Source organism: Halichoerus grypus, chromosome 7 (genome assembly GCF_964656455.1).
Source record: "Halichoerus grypus chromosome 7, mHalGry1.hap1.1, whole genome shotgun sequence".
Taxonomy (NCBI): Eukaryota; Metazoa; Chordata; class Mammalia; order Carnivora; family Phocidae; genus Halichoerus; species Halichoerus grypus.
Genome location: NC_135718.1, coordinates 81,158,748 through 81,180,772, shown reverse-complemented (window position 1 = coordinate 81,180,772; position 22,025 = coordinate 81,158,748). Strand labels below are relative to the sequence as shown.

Here is a 22,025-nt window from a genome sequence, read left to right as displayed (position 1 = left end):
AGGATGATTTTTGGTTTTTGGTTCTCCCAGAAGGAGTGTCTTTTTATAATTTTAACAAAACTGCCCTAACTCCCTGGGGAGAGGGGGCTGAAGTTTGTGGATAAGGGGAAAACATACTGGTTATTTAATATTCCCTAGGGAGCAAGCACCTAATGCATCTTGGTTGGCTTTGACAGATGTAGTTTCAGATCCCTTTATATAGGCCCCATTGATCAGAACCCCACAGGAGCCAGGAAGGAATCAGTGATCCCAGACTGCAGCCTTAAAAGTTGTCTATATTCCCCCCCAACACACACACACACACACACACACACACACACACACACACCTGTTACTAGTTCTCATCTAGCTTTCCCCTAATCCCTGTGATCCCATTTCTGGGAACTGTCTACACAGCTTGTTTTCCTAAATTCGGCTTTCTACTTAACACTTGGCCTTTGTTTCACGACCCCCCACCTCCACCCCATTAGCCAGGTGAGTGAGTGACTGTCCCTGAGGCACAGCCACACTTGATCTCTGCATACGGCTTCTCCCAGGTATTCCTCAACACACCACAGGCTCTGTGCTGAGGGTACAGAATGCAGACCTGGAGCCGCGGGCCCTGAGCCCCTGTTTCACAAGAGCCTGAACTGACGGGTCATGGAGGGTCAGGGGCTTCTTACAGAGAATGTAGGGAGGTTTTAGCAACAAAGGGACCTTGACAGACTGGGAAAAAGCACTAGTTTTTTTTCTTTTGCCAAGAGTATAAAAACATTTAAATATGTTGGCAACTACCACAGCACATATGGGCAGGATGTCAGCCAATATGGGCGTCTGTTGGTTCTTCTTTACTCGATCCTTATTCTCATTCTAGTGCAGTCCCACTTTCTGGCTGACATTCCCAATTCTTTATTAGCATCGTTCTTCCATTTTCTTAATTGGCAAAACCTCAATTCTTTTCATGACTATAAATTGTGAGTCAAAATATTTCTTACTTTTTCTTTTTTTTTTTTTTTTTTTTTTAGATTTGGCTTTCATTAATTTAATTGGATTTCTTCTTATGAGATAGTTTCCTGACTAATACACTTTCTGGCCACCCAGGAATTTGATCTAGCAATCATATAATTTTTATTTTATATTTCTGTTTTTCCCCCCCTACATGTATTTTTCTCTTCTGTCTAAAAACAAAATAAACTTTACCCTATCCTAAAATTTTCTTTTACCCCAGCCAAGATACAAAGAGGTGTTGAGCACATTTGGAGCATGGACCACAGATTGATGGACACAAGGGTTATTGTAAGAACAAGTAATTGAAGGCGGATAGATGAGTCACAGTTAAACTAGGTAATTGTTCATGTAACGAGTAATAAGAGCTGGTCATTGCATTTACTGAGATAGTTTTGGTCTAAAGCAGATATCAGCAAACTATGTCCCGTGGGCAAAATTTGGCCCTGTGACTGTTTTTATAAATGTAATTCTATTGGAACACAGCCATACCTACTAATTTATGTCATATTTCACTGTTATTACGCTGCAAGGACCAACTTGAGTACTTGTGACAGGGACCATATGGTCTTCAAATCTAGGAGACTTACTACCTGGCCTTTTTTTTTTTAAACAAAATTCACATTTTATTTAGGTTGAAATAAACTATACAAAATTGATTTTCTTCACAAAAAATAACAGCAATATTTTCTGTATTATTCCTAGATAAACCACAAAACACTTATTTTTGTAGGTTTTCCAGGCTTTGTTTATAAATCAAGACAAAGCAGTAGATATAGTCATGGAAAAAGACAGAGGAAAACAGACAAATCAGTTGTCAGTATCCATGGCCTCTGATCCTGTCTTGACCATGAACAGAGGTGTTCAACATATACCTGCTAAAAAGCTTATGAAGATGTAGGAGTTCTACATACACTTGCTAAAGAGCTTATGAAGATGTAGGCTCAACAAAGGAATGTAAACAACAACAATCCAATGTGGAACAACAATGGCAGGCTCTCCCATTCAAACTTTAACTGTAACTTGTTCCTTTAAGTTTATTTGATAAAGACAAAATTTCTACTGCAACCCTTGCTTGGCAAGCTCACATGTTTCTCTCTCTCTCTGGTAACTCCCTTAACTGTCCATTACAGATTTTTAACATACTAGCACTCCTACTATTCAAAGGTCACTCTGAGCTTCATTGTAACATTTTATTAAATGTACTCCTTCCTCCCATACCTCTTCAAAATCTTTATCTTCTAAGAACTGGTAACTCAATACCAGACAATTGGATCCCGTGACAATAAATGTTTTATCTAAAATGACTTAACTAACACAATTCCCAAGTGCCATTAGCAGAGATCCCACAGAAGTGTTGTAATGTGGCACTTTCAATGCTATCTTCTGGAACAGGTATGTCTCCAAAGCATGAGAGTTTAAACAGGGGCCATTTAAATAGGCAGATTATCAATGGCTAATGTACTCAATGAGAGGTCGACAGGTCAAGATATTCAGTGATTAAGTGGCCTACATACACGTGACAGCTTTTCTGTAAGATGTTTTCAAATTTCTTACAGATTTTTCCAAATATCGAACATAAGAGAAAGCCTACTTTAAAAGTCTTTTAGGTATTTTCAATGGTTTCTGAGTTATCTGTAGGAAGCTCTGATTTAGTTGTATAGAGTTTGATATATGTGTCCACCATTAAATCCAGATCATGTTTTATATCAAAATTTATGTTAAGCAAAGCCAAGTTACTTGACCTTTGGTCTGTCAAAGTGTTCCTCAGGTGTGCTTTGAGACGCTTTCACCCATTTTCATAGCATTCATTCTCAACCTTCATCACAGGAAGAATACATAGGACTTTCAGCAATGCATAAACATTAGGAAAAAGCTTGATGTCTGGTAGATGCAGGGCTTCATAAATGGTGGATGGAAGCTCTATATCTTTCCCTCTGTGTTTCCACTTGATTCTCCAGCAATGCAGCTCAGCTGAGAGTGTGTCGGGATTGGGCAAGTCACTTCTGTACATGTCAGCATGGTGCTCCTCCGATGTATTAAATTTGAGCTGTCCCATGACAGAGGGTACAAGAGATAAGCATTTAAGAGCTTTGAGGTGCTGTTCTGAGAATATATCTTTCAGTTCCTGAATAATGTGTTCCACTGTTGGAACACTTAGAGTTTCTTTACAGTAACTCTCAGAAGTAAGCTGAGATTCCAGGTTACATTGCTGGGCCCTGCGGAATTTCCCAGGGATTTTCATCTGAATATCAAGCTTATCAAGTTGCCAAATTTGTGGCTTCTTTGAACCAAAATTCATGATAAACTTCAATATTTTCCATCACTTCATTTAGTGAATGCAGCACTGCAGTCAAGCTACTGGCTGCAAAGAAGACATCAGAAGTTTGCCCTTGAAAGTTTTTCCCAAAGGCTCTTGTAAAAGATAGAACATTTTTAAGAACAACAATGGTAACAATGAAATCAAAATCTGTAACCCCACTACAGAGTACAAAAGCCTGACCAGCTATATAGTTATTCCATCTAATATTTGTATCACTATTTATACCATCTAAACATAAAACAAGTGCTTGTAGGAGGTCCACTAAAACTTCAAAAGCATCATGCCTGCCTGTCCACTGAGAATGGCAGATTTCCTTCAGTTCTTTACCCTTTTCCTCATTGTTCTGAAAGAGGACAGAAATTACATTGTCAAGCTCCAAAAGCAATTGTGGAGATCGATGGAAGAAAGAACAAACTTCTTCAATTGTTCCTAACGCAACAGATACTCCCACAACAGGCACTGATTTTGCCAACCACATATTTAAGGCACAGGAGAGCAAAGTGTGTAGACAGCTTGGGGATATTTCTCTAAAAGTCTAGAAGCAATGACTTTCATTTTGGAAGAAAATCCACTGGACACAATGTAAGCCTGGCCACGACAATACTCCATGTTTAACCCCACTTCTCAGTTATCATAGCGTGAAATTTTACAGCCAAAATTTCTGCATCAGCTTCATAAGGCAAGAAGCCCACAAATTCCTCTCTCAGGTTATGAGATTCATCAACAAACCTCACCAACACAGGCAAGTGTTCTTCCCCCGCTATGTCCACTACGTCATCAGTGACGATGGAAAAGAAGTGGGAGTCTCTCATTTCCCTGAGGGTCTCCTCCCGAATGCAGCTCTCACAGATGTCTAGCGTCTGTTTCTGCTGTGTTTTTGAGCAGAACAATGTGTTAACTGCTGTTGTCTCAAAGCGCTTTCTCAGACCTCTTCGCCAGAATTTATCCGGCACTCCAGCAGTCCTTGGAAGTTATTCGGAGTAAAGAGACCCTCTGGGATTCCATCACTTTCATGCCCATCCAGAGGTATGTTTTGTTTTTCCATAAGAATCAAAATTTCAAATAAAGATTTTAAGTATTCTTTGTTTTCTTTCTCTTCAAGGGTTAAAGGCAAAATGTCTTCATCCTATTCTTCACCCCCTTCTTCTGCACTGGGATTCTGAGCATTGCTGGTGTTTATTTCTTTGTGTTTTGGTTCCTGTTCAGAAGTTTCATCACTTTTTTTCTGTTTCAGTGTCCTGATATCATCTTCACTCAATTCTTTTATTCTTTTTCTGTGTCTACTATGTGGATTGTTCAAATGACTGATAAGATCAAATATTGTTGGTATTGCATTATCTCGAAGACCTGTCCTATAAGGACTAGTTCTACAGATCATAGAGGTCTCAAAGTGTTTGGCACATAATCAATAATGATTATTTAGTTGATCAGGTGTTTTATCTTCTAAGTCCGCTCTCCTACAATCCTCTACCCACTTCTGGCATCTGACCAGATCCCGCGGGAACCTGAAAAAGGCCAGGTCCGCCTGCGTGCTCTTCCTCCTGCAGTTGGGGGCAGCGCAGACGTTCCGCATCTTCGCCCACCCGCCGGCGGCCCTGCCCTCTCCTCCCCGCCTCCTCGGGGCAGCCCGCCCGCCCGTCGGGCGGGGGAGGGGAGCCAGGCCAGACAGCTGGGCAAGGCCGGCGCGCCGGGGGGAGGGGCGGCGGGCGAGAGGTACCTGGCCTTCTATAGGAAGGTTGCCAGCCCTGGTCTAAATTCTCTCCCTATGACTTTCAACACTGTATATATCTACCAATCTTACATATCCAGCCATGCACTCCACTATGAGGTACGAACTTTGATATCAAACTGCTTATTTTATATAGAGAGACAGAAAATGAATTAGGGCTTGCTGATTATTATATATCTCATATTATTATTTTTTAGTCTTCTGCCCTAGCTAGATTGTGAGCCCCAAGAGTAAAAGAGCTCTGTTTAATATAAACACCCATCCAACTCTAACAGGTGATACTTAATAAATATACATTGAATGTATATTTAATATTGCTCAGAAACATGCCCTCTCTTTAAAATATGCATTATGGGGACGCCTGGGTGGCTCAGTCGGTTAAGCGTCTGCCTTCGGCTCAGGTCATGATCCCAGGGTCCTGGGATCGAGTCCCGCATCGGGCTCCCTGCTCAGCGGGGAGCCTGCTTCTCCCTCTGCCTCTGTCTCTCTCTCTGTCTCTCATGAATAAATAAATAAAATCTTAAAAAAAAAAATAAAATAAAATATGCATTATGGAGTGAACACTGACATATCTCCAAAATGAAGATGTTGAAGACTCAACACCCAATGTGATGGTATTTGGGGGTAAAACTTTTGGGGGGTAGTTAGATTTAGATAAGGTCATGAAGATGGTTATCCTCATGATAGGATTAATGCCCTTTTAGGAAGAAGAGATAAAGATCATTCTCTCTCTCTCTCTCTCTCTCTCTCACTATGTGAATGAAAAGGGGTCATCAGCAAGTCAGGAAAAGGACCTTCACCAGAACCCAACCATGCTGGCACCCTGACCTTAGACTTTCCAGTCTCCAGAAGTAGGACAGAATATTGTCTGTTGTTTAAGCTACCCAGAGGGTATTTTGTTATAGCAACCTCAAGAGACTAAGACAACATGTAATCTAATAACTGGTTATTTTTTCATTCTTGGTTTTGAAAGAATTATATTTTTATTAAATAAAGAGCATTATTAAGTGAAATTGATGATCATTTAAGTTTACAGTTAAATACACCCTTGGGAACACATAAGGCAGAAGGGAATAAATATTTACTAGAGAGTCATTTCAGCTCAATACCAATTGTCATCAAAATTTTCTTAGAGATTTACGTGTCTACAGTACTGAGGTGAAGATTTCATGCCAAAGACCCTAGTTTCCACCCAGATCATTATACGCTGTCAACCACACTACTCATAAGGACTCTTTCATAACTGGACAGAAACAAGAATGTAAGTCAACAGTAAGCAATTTGCTATCAGTAGAAAACATGGGTTGAAAATGTCCAAATTCCTCCCTGTATAGCTTAATAATTTTTGCCTCTGCTAATCCACACTATAATTGTTAAATTAACACTTTATGAAATAATGTTTTATATTATTGTTTGTTACTAACTCTGGATAAGTAATGCCCTCTCCTCAAATGTTTATGAGTTATTTTGAAGAAAGAGCTTGCTCAGGTAATTTTGTGCATTTCTATTCAATTTCGATTCCTATCCCTAAATATATTTCTAGGATACAAGCTAAACAATAATATTTACACACACTTCAGATAAACATGGCATTAGAGTTCATCATCAGAAATTTGGCCACACAATAATGAAGGTAAATACAGTGGAGGATGTGATTACAAGATAAATTGATGTGAGCTTCTGTCATTGCTTAATAGATGCACATCCATACATAATACAATCATACATCATAACAGATGCACATCCCTACATGACTACCTTTTGTGGAAGGATAAAGTGCATTAAGAATAGATTACATTTCCATGAATTGTTTGCTTAGTAACTTTTAAACCCATGTTCCAAAATCACATTTTCATTTTAAAGTTCATAGCATTCCATGAACAAATCTGCTGTTCAAAGTGAAGGTGTATTATTATGACAACCAAAAATTTCTTATAATAAGTGACTTGCCAATGTTTAAAAAGAGTTGCGCATTTAACATCCAAGATTTCATGCAAATGAAATAAAGATGGTGTTAACTTTTAATATCTGCATATGAAAAAATTGTTCTTGTACAGATCATTTGACAAAAGAAAACTCGCGCAAATGTATTTGGAATTAAAACCATAAAGATTATTCCAAAATATCTAGTGACTTCTAACAAAGAAAAAAAAAACCAAGGATCAGAACACAATAATTAGGGGTGCCTGGGTGGCTCAGTTGGTTAAAGTCTCTGCCTTTGGCTCAGGTCATGATCTCTGGGTCCTGGGATCGAGCCCCGCATCGGGCTCCCTGCTCAGCAGAGTCTGCTCCTCCCTCTCTCTCTCTCTCCCTCTGCCCCTGCTTGCACTCTCTCTCTCTCTCTCAAATAAATAAATAAAACCTTTAAAAAGAAAACCAATAACACACTAATTATTTTGTTGAAAATATCTTCCCTTACCAGCAAATTGTAATGCTTGGTCATTTGAAAAATAATAGGAAAAAAACCTCTCCTTTCAGGCAAAGGACTTTGATTTGGGTTATTCCTTCTAAAACCTTGAACATTTTCACAAAATTCATATATCTGATGGAATCACTTTGATGCAGAAAAAGCAAAGCATATATGATATTCAGAAACATTGACAACCAACACACAATACTAAGTAATGTCAGTAAATATGTATTAAATCATAATGTATTTGTGTGCCAGGAATTACACTTGCCATGGATCACAAGGGAAATGTCACAAAATCACAAAAGTAAAAGTAAAGTCACATTTCCCGTGCATAGAGCTAACAGTAGAGCCAGAGAAACAGAAATATGCACATAATGACTGAAACAATTTTGTGTGATACTAAGAGTATAGGTCTTTGCAAAGTTAAAACTTCCGGTTTTCAGAAGTTTAAATAAATTACAGATGTTTTCATTAGTCAAAAATTTATTAGTGAGTCATTAGTATGACCTATCTTTATTTTTTTTAAAGCTTTTATTTATTTATTTGTCAGAGAGAGAGAGAGAGTACAAGCAGGAGTAGCGGCAGGTAGAGGGAGAAGCAGGCTCCCCAACGAGCAAGGAACCCGATGTGGGACTAGATCCCAGGACCTTGGTATCATGACCTGAGCCAAAGGCAGACGCTTAACCAACTGAGCCACCCAGGTATCCCGTACAACCTATCTTTATAAAAAGCAAAGATGAGGGCGCCTGGGTGGCTCAGGTGGTTAAGAGACTGCCTTCGGCTCAGGTCATGATCCTGGAGTCCCTGGATCGAGTCCCGCATCGGGCTCCCTGCTCGGCAGGGAGTCTGCTTCTCCCTCTGACCCTCCCCCCTCTCATGTGCTCCCTCTCATTCTCTCTCAAATAAATAAATAAAATCTTAAAAAAAAAAAAAAAAAGCAAAGATGACAGAGAAGAAAATATACCTTTCTTTGGAGAATTCTTAATTTACATGTTATCACTTTCCAACATCTTTCAACCTTGTTCTAGCATCATTTCTATTTAAGTATGTGAAGTCTTGGCCAAAACCCTGTAACCAAAATACAAATTTTTGTTTAAAGCCAAGTGACTAAGCTTGATATCCTACTCTCCCTCCACCACTTTCATAAATTGTCAGAAAGAGGAGATCATATATACCTAAATTTAAGAACCTATATTTGATGTTGTAGGATGGCCATTGCTATTTTCAAGTCCAGAGCCAAAAAGAAAAGGAGAAATTCTATAAAACCCTTAAAGGATGTATTCCTGTGATGTTCTTTAGTTTTAAGGATTTGAGTATCCCACAGATTGAATTATAGAATTAAGAGCATAATGAGAAGACTTCCAGGGAAGATGGCGGAGTAGGAGGACCCAAAACTCATGTTGTCCCATGGATACAACTAGATAACACACACATCAGTGTAAATAACCCAGAAAAGGACCTGAAGACTGGCAGAATAGACTCTCCACAGCTAAATGTAGAGAGGAGGCCATAATGAAGAGATAGGAAGGGCAGAGATGAGGTCAGAGGTACACTGTCCATGGGATTGTCTGCAAGAGGGAGGGACACATTGGGCATGAAGAGGGTAAAGGAGCAGACCCTCACACTAAGCATCCCAGGCATGGGGATCCCCACAGGGAAGACAAATCACCATAAAATTTGCTTTGAAAACCAGATGAGCTGAATTTCAAGAGTTTTTACAATCAGTGAGGCTTAACACTTAGAATTTAAAAAATCAACAGGCTTGGCTCTGGGAGAGCCAGGAGGGCAGAAGAAACTGAGTCCTCACATTTAAAGAGACAACACAACAAACAGCCCATGGACATAGAGCAAAGAAGCAGCAGTTTGAGAAATGCCTGGTGTGTACAGGAGGGAGATATGTTTACTAATCACAGAGAGTGTACTGGAGGGCCAGAAATCTTTGGGAGACTCCTCCAGGAACAGAGGAACTGGCAGATACTATTTTCCTTCCTCTCCCCACCCAGCCTAGACACCTGGACACCTGCAGGAACCAGCGCAGTGCTAATAGTTGCTACCTAACATACTAAAACCATAACTCCACCACCTCTGCATTCTCCTGTGGACCTGTCCCCTTTAATATGCCCTTGGCAGGAGCAGACCCAAAGTGGTGGCACAAGCCTGGCAGTGTGCAAGGAGCCATAAAAGGGGCCAGCACCACTCCAAGTGACTCCTGCCCTGAGGAAAGGGTAAGATAATCACACACACCAGTCTCACTGGGGCTCCAGCAATGGGCTGGAGACAGACATCTGCTACGACTACAGATCCTGCCCACCCACACAAGTTTCTCAGGGGACTACACAAATAAAGCACCCCACAGTTTGAAGTTACTGCACCTCTGGAAAACCTGCTCTGACTCAATTCAAGCCTAGGTGGCCCCAGACTGGTCCACTAACACCCCAGGGGCTAAACACTGCCCACAAAAGGCAAGGAAGGAGAGCCACTGAAGATGACTGGATTGAAGGCAAAAGCAGCTCAGTCACAACAGCAGGGCAAACACAACACACATAGGAGAAACTCCTAAAGTGCCAGGTTCTGGTGAACAGGAGACCCTGCACTGCAGGGCACTACAGGACCTCTTCTTCATAATGCCACTAGTTTCAAGAGTAGGAGACATAGCTAACTCTCCTATCAAAGAAACAGACACAGAGAGTTAGACAAATAAGGAGACAGAAAAATATGTCCCAAATGAAAAAAAAAAAAAAAAAAAAAAACAGGACAAAACAACAGCAAGAGACCTAAGTGGGATGAAGATAAGTAACACACCTGTTAGAAAATTTAAAGTAATGGTGATAAAGGTACTCACTGGACTTGAGAAAACAGTGGAGGACCTCAGTGAGACCCTTAACAAAGAGATAGAACACATAAAAAAGAAACAATTAGTGATGACAAACTCAATAACTGATACTGAAAATACAGTAGAGGGAATAAGTAGTACACTAGAGGAAGCAGAAGGACAGATTAGTGACCCAGGGGACAGAGTAATGGAAAGCAATCAAACTAAACAGAATAGACAAAAACATAATAAAAAAATGAAAATAGACTCAGGGAACTCGGCTATACCATCAAGCATAATAAAATTTGCATTATAGGAATCCCAGAAGAAGAAGAGTGAGGAAAGTGGGTAGAAAATTTATTTGAAGAAATCATAGCTGAAAACTTCCAGAATCTGGGGAAGGGAACAGAAATCCAGATCCAGAGGCACAGAGAAACCCCAACAAAATCAACTCAAGATGGTCAACACCAAGAACCATAGCAATTAAAGTGGGAAAAATTAATGATAAAGAGAGAATTTTAAAAGCAGCAAGAGAAAAGAAAAGAGTTACACACAAGGGAAACCCCATAAGGCTATCAACTGATTTTTCAGCAGAAACTCTGCAGGTCAGAAGAGTGTGGCATGATACAGTGAAAGTCCTGAAAGAAAAAAAAAACCTGAGCCAAGAATACTCTATCCAGCAAGGCTATCATATCATTGAGAATAGAAGGAAAGATAAAGAGTTTATCAGATAAGCAAAAGTTAAAGGAATTCATCACCACTAAACCAGCCCTACAAAAAATGTTAAAGAGGATTCTTTGAGTGGAAAGGAAAGACGATAAGTAGGAGTAAGAAAAGTAAGAGCACAAAAGCAGTAAATTTAAGTATATTTATAAAAATCATTCAATGGAATCACAAAATAAAAGGATGTAAGTATGAAACCATATACGTAAAATATGGGGTGGGGGAGAAGAGTAAAGAAGGGGTTTAAACTTAAGTGGCCATCAACTTAATATACTCTGTTATATGCAGAATATGTTATATTCAAACCTAATGGTAACCACAAATCAAAAACCAGTAATAGATACGCAAAGAATAAACAGAAAGGAATCCAAATACATCACTAAGGAAAGCCAAGTAATTGTGAGAAAAGACAGCAAGAGAAGAAAGGAACACAGAAGAACTACAAAAACAATCATAAAACAGTAACAAAATGGCAATAAGCACATACCTATCAATAATTACTTTGAGTGTAAATGGACTACATGCTCCAATCAAAACAGACAGGGTGAGAGAATGGATAGAAAAAGCAAGACCCATCTATATGCTGCCCACAAGAGACTCATTTGAGATCTAAGGAGCTGCAGATTGAAAGTGAAGGGATGGAAAAGCATTTATCATGCAAGTGAAAGTGAGAAGAAAGCTGGGGTAGCAATATCGGAAAAATAGACTACCACAAAGGCTGTAACAAGAAACAAAAAAAGAACACTATATAATCATAAAGAGAACAATCCAACCAGAAGATACAGCAATTGTAAATATTTATGCACCCATCACTGAAGCACCCAAATACATAAAGCAGCTAAAAAGAAACAAAAGAAGTAATCAATAATAATACAATAATACTAGGAGACTTTAACACACCACTTACATCAATGGACAGATCATCCAAACAGAAAAGCAACAAGGAAATGGCTTTGAATGACACGCAGGACCAGATAGATCTAACAAATATATTCAAAACATTTCATCCAAAACAGCAGAATATGCATTCTTTTCAAGTGCATATGGAACATTCTCCAGAATAGATCACATATTAGGCTAAAAAAACAAGTCTCAACAAAATAAAAAGGATGGAAGACATACTATGCATCTTTTCTGACCAAAATGCTATTGAAACTAGAAATCAATCACAAGAAAAAATCTGGACAGAGCACAAATACATGAGGGTTAAATAATGAGCTATGAAACAATCAATGAGTCACCAAGAAATCAAAGAAGAAATAAAAAATTATATGGAGAGAAATGAAAATGAGAGCACAACAGTCCAAAATCGGATGCAGCAAAAGCTGTTCTAAGAGGAAATTTATAGCAATATAAACCTATCTCAAGAAGCAAGGAAAATCTCAAATAAACAACCCACATTTACACATAAAGGAGCTAGAAAAAGAAAGGAAAGAAATAATGAAGATTAGACTAGAAATAATGGAAATGGAAACTGAAAAAAACAATAGAACAGATCAATGAAACCAGGAGCTAGTTCCTTGAAAATATCAACAAAACTGATGAACCTTTAGTCAGCATTATCAAAAAAAAAAAAGCGCGGGGGGGGAGAAAGAGAGGTCTTAAATAAACAAAATCAGAAATGAAAGAGGAGAAAAGACAATCAACACCACAAAAATACAAAGGGTTATGAGAAAATATTATAAAAAAATTATATGCCAACAAGTTAGACAAATTAGAAGAAATGTATAAATTCCTAGAAACATATAACCTAACAAAACTGAATCAGGAAGAAATAGAAAATCTGAATAGACTGATTACCAGCAATGAATTTGAATCAGTAATCAAAAATCTCCTCACAAACAGAAGTCTAGGAGAGAAGGCTTCACAGGCGAATTCTACCAAATATTTAAAGAAGAGTTAATGCCTATTCTTCTCAAACTATTCCAAAAATTAGAAGAGAAGGGAAAGCTTCATTCTATGAGATCAGCATTACCCTGATACTAAATGAGATAGACACTACAAAAAAAGAGAACTACACAGGCCAATATTTCTGATGAACAGAGAAGCAAAAATCCTCAACAAAATATTAGCAACCTGAATCCAACAATACATTAAATTTAATACATTAAGAAATCATTTACCACAATCAAGTGCTATTTACTCCTGGGATGTAACTGGTTCAAGATGCACAAATCAATCAATGTTCAAGATACATCACATCAGCAAGAGAAAGGATAAAAAACATATGATCATTTCAATAGATGCAGAAAAAGCATTTGATAAAGTATGACATCCATTCAGGACAAAAACCCTCAAAAAAGTGGGTTTAAAGAGAACATACCACAACATACATAATAAAGGCCATATATGAAAACCCCACAGCTAGCATCATACTCAATGGGGAAAAACTGAGAGCCTTCCCCATAAGAGCAGGAACAGGGCAAGAATGTCCACTCTCACCACTTTTATTCAGCATAGAACTGGAAGTCCTAGCTGCAGCAGAAAGAAATAAAAAGACATAGACAAGGACAAAAGATAAGAAATTCAGACAAGAAAAAGAAAGAAAAGTCATCCAAATTGGTAAGGAAGAAGTAAAACTTTTCATACTTGCAGATGACATAATACTATAGAAAACCCTAAAGACTCCACCAAAAAAGCTACTTGAACTGATAAATGAATTCAGTAAGGTCACAGGATACAAAATTAATATGCAGAAATCTGTTGCATTTCTATACACTAATAATGAAGTAGCAGAAAGAGAAACTAAGAAAACAGTCCCACTTACCATTGCACCCAAAATAATAAAAATACCTTGGAATAAAGTTAACAAAGTTGGTGAAAGACCTGTACTCTAAAAATTATAAAACACTGATGAAAGAAGTTGAAAATGACACAAACAAATGGAAAGCTGTTTTGCTCATGGATTGGGAGAACTAATATTATTATTATATTACATTATTGTGAAATCCAAGGGAACACAAAGAACAAAACTTTATTTTCATGTAAAGTTAGAAATTGAAATCTCCTTGAGTAATGTGATCTAATTGCTTCAAGACGTTGCGGGTCTTTTCTCACTATGATGGTTTCCAAGACTGTCTCTGTTGACAAAACAGGCTGGGATTCAAGTAAATTCTCCTGATTCATATAAATTGTTGTCAGCAATACACAATGAGAACTTCAAATGTTATATATTCTTTCACCCTAACCTTTCTATCAAAAAGGTAGCTCACTTTTCCTTAAGAATTCAAAGCTGTCTTAATAAGCAGTGAATTTTATTTCAGTTCAGTTCAGGGAGTTTTTAAGTTGGCTGCACATTCAGCCAGGGATTAGCAGCTTGCAACCTCTTTGTTCCTAAATAGGAGTAATCTTGCACATGCAAGCACCACCCTGGGCTACTAGACATGAGTGAGATTATAAAGGTTTCCTCTTTAGCTGTCTCGCTCTTCAGATCTCTCTGTTAAGTTTCTCATTGAACTGCCATCTTGTGTGCCTTTGCTAATATCAAAGAGAAGTTGGACTTCCCAGGCTTCTCACCACTGTGATCTCTATTGTTTCCAACAACACCCCTGTACTTGCAGTTTTCCCCACTCTCCTCAATAAAGGTGGCTCCCTCAGGCTAGACGACAGATACCAGTCTTTGTGGTCTGCCCTAGAACAGAATGTGACAACATGGGACTGGAGCCATAGGGAGCCTGGGAGCTGACATGAGGGCCCAAGTGTAGAACTCCCTCAACACAGAGGGAGGGGAGCATTTGGCTCTAAATCACAGACTCCTATTGTCCTTACCAATACTGAATAAATATTTGGGGGAATAAATTTTTCTTTATTTGATACATGACCTTTGGTAAATTTTCAGAAATTTTAAATGGCTGTTTTGATCATTTCTTTACATTTTTATTGAAGTTTCAGTGAAAAGACTTGCCAAGATCCTTAATAACCATTTTAGAAGTCCTACGCTAAGGCAAGTCATATATAGGGGATTTGTACACAAAGTGGGAATGGACGGAGAATAGATCCATGTGCCCTACAGAGATATAGATCAATCAATACTGTATCAAGACATTAAAATTTAAATATATAATGATAACATAAATAATAGTAAGCAAAGTCCTACATTTTGTTAAACAAATACAGACAAAAGTGATTTTTGTTTTATTTTTTAAAAAGAATCTGAGTTTTCTTTTTCTTGATAAACATAAAACTTCCTGATTTCTCATGTCAAAGTAGCAAGATAATTTAAACCTCCTCATTTTCATTTAGTGTAACTACTTTTACTACTTTTCCAATCTGGGTAAATGTTGGTTATCTACAAAATTCCTCTTGAAAATGAAGCAGAACTTGAGGGTTAAGAGTTCCCAAGAGATGTGAATTACTGGCAGTGTTAAAATATTCTAAAAATGAAGATAACTTAAATTTTCTATAATCAGATTGTTCAGGTTTATTAAAAAAATCAACTAGCACGGGGTGCCTGGGTGGCTCAGTCGTTAAGCGTCTGCCTTCGGCTCAGGTCATGATCCCAGGGTCCTGGGATCGAGCCCCGCATCGGGCTCCCTGCTCCGCGGGAAGCCTGCTTCTCCCTCTCCCATTCCCCCTGCTTGTATTCCCTCTCTCGCTGTGTCTCTCTCTGTCAAATAAATAAATAAAATCTTTAAAAAAAAAAATCAAATAGCATTTAATATGAACATTAGTTTGTTGGTTTGCCTTTCTATCGAGAGACCATATACTCCATAGTGAAATTCTTATCTTGGAAAAGGTAATTATAATGAAACTAAAGATACCACAAAGGTTTTAGGACTTTTATTTTCCTAATAATTTGTTCATTCAAAAAGAGGCATACAATAGTGAAAAAAAGGAAAAATGAGAATTTTATACTTTTATAAATACTAATAATCTAGGGAAATACTTTCATGAAATATATTTTGGATAATTTTTAAAATTTTCCTTCATTATATGTATGTTTGTAGTGTGTGTGTATGTGAACAATCCTACTTGCACACAATTTATTTGTATTTATTTGTATTTGGTTTGTATAAAATTTATTAGTAATCTTTAAAAAAGAACACTGCTGTGACATAAAATTTTTACGTGAAAAGGCATTGTTAGGAGCAAGGGTATTGCAGTTTCATTTAAGTATATATTTAGAAACAAAATTATTGGTCCTCACTATATGTCACAAAATCACAAAACATAAATTGGTTTTCATTTAATTAGAAAATAACTATGCCTTTATAATCATGACACAGTACTAAACAATAAAGACAACAGATTCTCATACCGATATAAAGTGATTATTTCATTAATTAATTACAGAATTGGTGACTGAAAGAAGGATGCAAAATACTGTTTGTATTAATGAAAAGTGAGCACAGCTTTAGCTATAAAAATAGATTTTAAACAGACCTTTTAAAAGGCCTCTTTTTCTTTCTGCCTTCCAAACTATTGGACTTTTTTCAACTTTCTTAGAATCTATACTAAAATAGATTTTTATTTTGCCTCCGAATAAAAGCAGCATCTCCATCCCAGGGTAACATTTTTCAAACTGTGATCCAGAGACCACCTGCATCAGGATAACATTGGGAGCTACATATTAAACGTGTAGTTTCCCAGCTCCCACTTCAGACCTACTGAATCAGAATGTTTGGAGTTGGGACACTACCATGTGTATGTCTATAGTCTTCCAAGGTGATTGTTATGCTCCAGAAAGTGTGACAAAGAGGACCCAGCAGTGACTGAGTACTGACATGTCAAATACTGTTTATCTTCTATCTCTCATAATGTTTAAAATCACACATATTATCACATGACTTCTTGGTCATAAAATAAAAGCTCATATAGAATAGATATTTTCTTATATTGTAAGACCTTTAATAAGAAATATTTAAAAATCATGTTTGCATGACTACAGAGATGATTTAAGCACACAAGACATAGCCATAAAAAAATTTCGAAGTGGAAAAACAAGTATTTGAATGAATGATCAGGTTAGCTTTGATCCAGAAATTAGAATCCCATGTTCCCAAAGCATAATATGTATATCCAAAATTTTTTTAAATGATTATGTTCATGATTGTTTTCTTGTTATTAAATCATATACGAATATGACAACCTAGACAAATGAGGAAAATAAACAATGTGGTAACATTTAAATTCTGAAAATAATGTTTCTGTGTTGAGCAAAGGTTTTTTATTTTGATGTAGTCCCAATAGTTTGTTTTTGCTTTTGTTTCCCTATCTTAGGTGACTTATCTAGAAAAATGTTGCTAAAGCCGTTGTCAGAGAAATTACTGCTTGTGCTCTCTTCTAGGATTTGTGCAGTTTTAGGTCTCACATTTAGGTCCTTACTCCGTTTTGAGTTTACTTTTATGTATGATGTTAGAAAATGGTTCAGTTTCATTCTACTGTATGCAGCTGTCCAGTTTTCCCAACACCATTTGTTGAAGAGACTGTATTTCCCCCATTGTATATTCTTGCCTCCTTTGTTATAGATTAATTGACCATATAATTGTGGCTTTATTTCTGGGCTCTCTATTCTGTTCTATTGATCTATGTGTCCATTTTATCCCAGTACCATACTATTTTGATTACTCCAGATTTGTAGTAATTCTTGAAATCTGGAATTGTGATACCTCCATCTTTGTTCTTCTTTCTCAAGATTTGCTTTGGCTCTTCAGGGTCTCTTGTGGTTCCATACAAATTTTAAGATTATTTGTTCTAATTCTGTGAAAAATGCTGTTGGTATTTTGTTAGGCATTGCACTGAATCTGTAGAATGCTTTGGGTAGTGTGGACATTTTAACAATATTAATTCTTTTAATCCATGAGCATGGAATATCTTTCCATATGTTTGTGTGATCTTCAATATCTTTCATCAGTGTTTTATAGTTTTCATAGTATGGGTCTTTCACTTCCTTGGTCAGTTTATTTCTAGGTATTTTATTATTTTTGGTACAATTGTAAATGGAACTATTTCTGTAATTTTTCATTCTGCTACTTTATTATTATTATTGTATAGAAATTCTGCTAACTTTTGTATATTAATTTTGTATTATGCAACTTTTCTGAGTTCATTGATTTTAATAGTTTTTTTTTGGTGAAGTCTTTAGGGTTTTCTATGTATAGTATCATGTCATCTGCAAATTGTGACAGTTTTACTTCTTCCCTTACCAATTTAGATGCCTTTTATTTCCTTTTCTTGTCTTATTGTTGTGGCTAGGACTCTAGTACTATGTTGAATAAAAGTTTAAGAGTGCATATCCTTGTCTTTTTCCTGATCTTAAGGGAAAAGTTCTGTTTTTCACTACTGAGTATGGTGTTAGTTGTGGGTTCTTCATATTTGGCCTTTACTATGTTCCCTCTAAACTCGTTTTGTCATCAACAAAATAAAAAGCCAACCCATTAAATGGGAGAAGATATATGTAAATGCTTTGTCGAATAAAAAGTTAATATCCAAAATGTATAAAGAACTTATACAACTCAACATCAAAAACCCCAAATAATTGGTTTAAAAATTGGCTGAGGACCTGAATAGTCATTTTTCCAAAGAAGATATATAGATGGCCAACAGACACATGAAAAGATGTTCAACATCACTAATCATCAGAAAAACATAAATAAAACCATGATGAGATACCACCTTAACACCTGTCAGAATGGCTAGAATCAAGAACAATAAATAACAAGTATTGGCAAGAATGTGTGATGTATTTACCCAAAGAAAATGAAAACACTCATCCAAAAAGATAGACCCCTATGTTCACTGCAGCATTATTTATAAGAGCCAAGATATGGAAATAACCTAAATGTTCATCAACAGATTGATGGAGATATGTATGGCTATATATATTATGGATATGTAATGATGTCCATAAAAAAAGAATGAGATCTTGCCATTTTAATAAAATGGATGGACCTAGAGGGTATTGTGCTAAGTGAAATGAGTCAGATGGAGAAAGACAAATACCATATGATTTCACTTTTTTGTAGAATCTAACCAACAAAGCAAACAAACAAACAAAAAGCAAAACCAGATCTATAAATACAGAGATGAAACTGATGGTTGCCAATGGGGAGGATGTAGTGGAGTGCGCAGAATGGGCAAAGGGGAGTGTGAGATACAGGCTTCCAGTTAAGGAATGAGAAAGTCATGTGGATAAAAGGTACAGGAAAGAGAAGATAGTCAATATTACTGTAGTAATGTTGTATGATGACAGACTGGAGCTACGTTTGAGTTGAGCATAGCATACAGTCTTGTTGAATCACTATGTTGTACACCTAAAACTACCGTAACATTGTGTGTCAAATATACTTCAACTGAAAAGGAAAGTTTCTGCCCTGTTCATCATATGACAGTATAGGCAATAAATCCAGAATTAGTAAATTCACTATAATATACCTTATCACTGCTGTAAAATCACAACTGAGTACAAGTTTCTATCTGGCATAGTTAGGATGTATTTTCACACGTCTTGCTGATATCTGAATAATTCCTTTGACTATAAAAGAGAGAAAGATCATTGGACAAACATGACTAGTGAAAGGTAACCTAAAGATATCTGGCAGCTCTGGTTTCTGGGCCCACTGTGTCAAGATAATGGCCCTGCTACCTCATTGGGCACCATAAAAAGTAACTTTAGGCCTGAAGAATGTTCCTTTGTGTATTGGGAATATTTTATTGTTGACATAATAATGATGAAAGTTTTGAGGCCAAATATCTGAAGTTAAGATTTGGGAGGGTTTTTTTTTTTTTTTTTTTTTTGGCTCTGTAAGATTTATTGAAGTGAAAATTAATTATTATGTAAACTGAGTTACACATATGGCAAAATACTGACAATATATTTTTAAAAGGTGTTTCCTGGAGTCACTGCTAAGCCAAAAGGAGACATATCCAGACCCAAACCCACCAAATGATATGCAGATTAGTTTCACTTGATAGTCACCTCTGGTTCGGTTAGTAACAGATTTCAAATCTGTGCCACATTCAACACGACCATTTTATTTTCCAGACCTTACTATCTTTGCAAGTAATTGATTTTTTATTATTTGGTCTTAACACATTTAGCTCTGATATTATATCCATCACCAGTTAAACACCTGTGCTGTGCAACTTCGTGCTGATCCACTGTGAAACTTTCCAGGATCCATTAATGGCTTATGGATTATCCACACTCCTCCTATTAAAATTAATGGGAGTCACATGGCTAATTCCCTAAGTGCCAGAATGAAAATTGCCCCATACTGTTCAAAAGCCTTCAAAAGTTCTCATTTCTTACCTAGTGTGCCAAATGCTGATAAGTAGATCATGGCACCTGTTTTCATCATATATTTATCTAAGTGGGAAAGGAAAAAAAAAAAAGATAGAATAGGCTTTCATTTGTCATATAGGGATTCAATCCATTTTACAGGTTGGAAACACACTGGGAATAGTTATAAAGTTATTGACTGGGGATGAATTAATATTTTAAAATTAATTTTATTATGAAAAATTTCCTAAAGAAAATTTAATTCTAAGCAACACAGATCATAAGACTTTTAGACCAGATGCTTCATGAATATGGGAAAGATATGAATCTTTAACATGAAAAATACTGGCTTCATTACCAGCAATGGAAGCCAGATATTTGCTATATTGATTATTGAGACTCATTCTTCTCATCTTAACATTTAACCTATTTCTTGTTCTTTGACAATTTCAGAATACAAACACATTTATATTGAAAGTTGAGAGAAAGGAAAGCAAGCCTTACAATTTACAATTTTACTACGTGGGACCAATTTTCATAAAAAAATAAATGAAAAGAGAAAGTAAAACAATATGGCATGCTTCATGTATTATTAAGTTTATAATTTTCTACAGGATTGGCTCTCTTCTCCCCCAAACCCCATCACATTGGGTGGATGCTGCAACCTCAGTGGTGCCTTCTTTTCTTTAATCATTTTTTAAATCATTTTTAATCATTTTAATTGAGGAAAATTTTACATGGAGAAAAATACATCTTCAATGTGCAATTTCACAGTTATGGACAAATGTATATTTCCACATACCCCATATCCTTTTCAAGATAAAATATTTTTATCAACTCAACAAATTCTTTCTTGTCCCTTTCCAGTCAATCCATACCCTCCATGAAGTAAAAAAAATTCTTATTTCTTTAAACACAGATTCCACAAAATAAACAAACATAGATTCCACATACATGGAATTATGCCTGTATATTCCTTCACGTCTGTCTTCAACTGTTCAGTGTAATGTTTTTTAAATTTATTCTGGTTGTATGTATTAATTTTGCTGTACTATAGTTGAGTGGTATTCAATGGATGCCTATGCTAAAATGTTTATTAATTCTATGATGTTCTACTTCAAGGTTTTTACTATTATGAATAAAGCTCCTGTAAATATTCTTTTACTAACTGTTTAATGGACCCATGTAGTCATTCCTGGGAGGCAAATAAGTAGGAGCAGCATTGCTAAGTCCCAAGTGAGATGCATGTTTATAATAAATGCCCAGCCATTCTCCAAAGTGCTATTACCACTTTATATTCTCAGCAGGAAGCTAGAAGAGTGCTAATTAATGCCTATTCCTATCCCAATTTTGGGTTTTCAGGCTTTTTAATGACAATGATTCTAACAGGTGTGAAGTGGTATCTGCTTGTATTTTTGATTTGCACTCTGTCTCCTTGACTAATTGTGGCAAGTTCTTGTGCTTACAAACCATGTGCTGTCTCATTTTGTTACGAGACGTGACATCTCTAACTTCTCCTGTCCAATACTTTTAAATTTAGGATATAATTTAGAAGTATTTGGGTACATAGTTCATGTGCACTGAAGAAGAATGATTTTTTTTGTTTTTTTGCTTTTTTGATTACTTATTTTACATTTTCATATTTATTGTGTATTTTGTTGTTAGGCCAAGTAGATGAAGTTATTTGACAGAACTGTCCCAGTTTCCTCTATTCCTTAATCTCTAATTGTTGTATCAAATATTAAGAGAGAGGTATTGAGACACACATTGGAGATCAGGATTACAAAATACATAAAAAATGAAAAAATACTACAAGTTGTC

General features: G+C 36.6%; 1 pseudogene; it reads right to left on the bottom strand.

Annotated features, from left to right (window-relative positions):
* Nucleotides 1-2,541: 2,541 nt before the first annotated feature.
* On the bottom strand, nucleotides 2,542-4,880 carry LOC118550369 (52 kDa repressor of the inhibitor of the protein kinase pseudogene; annotated as a pseudogene).
* Between the last annotated feature and the right edge of the window lie 17,145 nt (nucleotides 4,881-22,025).